A 2500-nucleotide genomic window follows, 5' to 3' on the forward strand; every position below is an offset into this window, starting at 1 on the left:
CTAAGTGGTGTTAAGTGATGAATGTTAAACTTAACAAGGGGACTTACAGATTTACGTAAGGATTTTACTGCCTGCCAGGTATAAATGATGGAACAGCTTTGATCTTTAGGGGGATCAGCACTGGAAGTGATTTAAACTAAAGTTAATAAAACTGCTTAAAACTGTACTCTGTAGTCCCACAGGCTGAAGGAGCCCTGGTGGTCACTTGACTGCTCTAAGTAAAAATTGTTCACATTTATGAGGGAGATCAAATCCCACTGGTGTTAACTGTGTTTCCAGCTGAATAATAAATGGTATCTTCCAAGAGTTCTGCAAGTCCTTCCCTGCATGTGCTGCAGGTCCCACAACCTGCTGGAGCTACCAAGCTGTTGTCCACAGATGCAAAAAAAATGGTGGACTCTTGGTTATTTCCATGATTTCCATGGGCTTTTCTCATTCTTTTATCACTTCATAATCTCTAAACCAGGCCTGATCCCTTTGCTCTTTCGTAGCATGTCGCAAACTAGTGCTGTGATCTTTTATTTTGCCATGGACTTTTGGTGTGTTTTAACTTTGGAATTTGAAGGCCAGCAGAGACAAGTAAATGCCATAAACATCAAAATTTCATTGGCTTCATGGTGGACTTTGCCACCAGTGACCTTTAGAAAGGGGACGTTGCATTGCAGTTTCTATGAATGGTCCTGTAACATCTTCTTTCATTGCAAGGCATATTGAGAAAGTTCTCCACAAAGGCAAAAATATTAATTTTTAATGGTGGGTCTATTTTTGTCTCCCAGGAATCTCAGCTGCCCCCTATGGTATTTCCGCTGTGCATTTCCATAGTGTCCCGAGATGAAACAGTGTGAGCTGCAGTGGGCAAGGTGCTCGGACGCTGGCGCAAACAGCACTTGTGTAACCTGTGCTGATTCAGGTGAAGAAGTGGCTGTTTAGTAACTATGAGAGAAGGAGATGGGGTTTACTGGCATCCCTGTATCAGCCCAGCTCATTAGGTTTACAAGTTAGACCAAATTCCATCAGTTAATTGTGTTCACAGCTATGAACCAAACAGGCTTCATACTAGGGGGTCATACTGTCAACTGGAGTCACCTCTGGGCTCTTCCTCCAGACACCCACAAATGGAAGTCATCTTGCTATTGCTATAGGGTTTTCTAATTCTCCTGCCATTTCCTAGAAACTATTTAACAACTACTAGAATGCCTTCTGTCTGCTTGGTAACAAAACAAGTAGCCTTTCATGGGCCTCTCTAGAAATCAGTGATTGGCAGCCACTGAAATTGAATTAGCAGTAACTCAGCACTGGTAGAAAAAATACTTTTTTTGTTTTTTATTTCAGCCCAGTGCACTGTTAGTGATAAAACTCCGCAGCGCAACGCTTTGATGAGGCTGTGATCTTGGAAGGATACAGAAAGAGATGGGCTGTTTCAGGCGGATCACGAGGAAATCCTGGTTTATAAAGGTACTGTCAAGTCTGGGGTGGGATTTGCTCTGCAGAGGAGCCAGCTGGCAACTGACAGTGACTGGGAGGAAGTTGCATGAAAATCTTGTTTCTTGTACCTTGTTGCGTAATTACCTCTTGCAGAGTTTGGGTTTTTTTCTGAATTACAGTCACTGTTGGAGACAGGTTATGGCCTTAGGCAGACCACTGGCTGGACAGCCTGGTATTTCCTGCATTCTTACTTCAAGCATCCCCTAATAGCTCAGCTGCCTGGCTTTGTCCTGCTATTGTGTCTCACTGCAAGGATGGTCTGTGATTGCCATGGGATTTCTACTAGACAGCTAGACAGCTTCTAGTGGTATTTTCAGAGCCCCCTGATATGCTCCTCACACTCCTGTAGCGTTTTCTAAATCCCCTGGGGGCTGAGGGTCATCTCTCACTTTACATGGGATAAATTGATAATGACACAACGAAATCAGTCATGATGAAATGGCTCCATTTTTATTACAATGAGAGGGGATTTTGGATCCATGTTTCTGTTGTGGTGTCTCAGGAGCCACCCTTACACCACAGTGGTGTTTTGGCAAAGATTTCCAGTGGTGTTTCGAAGTCTCCTATCCCATCCCATAAACTTGACACTAGATTCAGCAGACTGTGTTCGGAGGTTTGCGGTGTGTTTCCAGAAAAGTTCTCCACACTGCGTCTCGTAGCAGCCTGTCCGTTTGCCGTGGCTGGATTCTTGTGGGGACACAACTGTTGTGTTAGAGAATGAGGAAAGTGATATACATACTAGATGATCAACTGTGGCTGGAATTTGTTCCTCACCCACTGGTCAGTGTGGGTGAAGAAGTAGTTTGGGAAGCATCACATGATTTATGGTTATTTGGTTGTGGCTCCTAATGGCTGTTTTTCCTCTTACTGTCTCATCTGACTAAGGGCTAGTTTCCAGTAGCTTTCTTCCTCCCTTGGAAAAGATGCTGTATGTCCCTGGAAGGCTGGGGATATCAGGCACATTGTGCCCTGAGACTCCTTTGAGCCTGAACCTCTGCGCTCAGCTTATTTCTGC

At 44.2% G+C, this 2500-nt stretch overlaps 1 long non-coding RNA gene across 1 annotated transcript in view; it reads left to right on the top strand.

Moving 5' to 3' along the window:
- LOC136011240 (uncharacterized) overlaps positions 1 to 2500 on the top strand; it is a 46138-nt gene that overhangs the window by 7579 nt on the left and 36059 nt on the right. The window contains exon 3 of the long non-coding RNA XR_010611304.1: positions 1333 to 1455. This is a non-coding gene — a long non-coding RNA (uncharacterized LOC136011240). The remainder of the gene's footprint in view (positions 1 to 1332; positions 1456 to 2500) is intronic.

The sequence above is a fragment of the Lathamus discolor genome, chromosome 3, assembly GCF_037157495.1.
Source record: "Lathamus discolor isolate bLatDis1 chromosome 3, bLatDis1.hap1, whole genome shotgun sequence".
NCBI classification, from domain to species: Eukaryota; Metazoa; Chordata; class Aves; order Psittaciformes; family Psittacidae; genus Lathamus; species Lathamus discolor.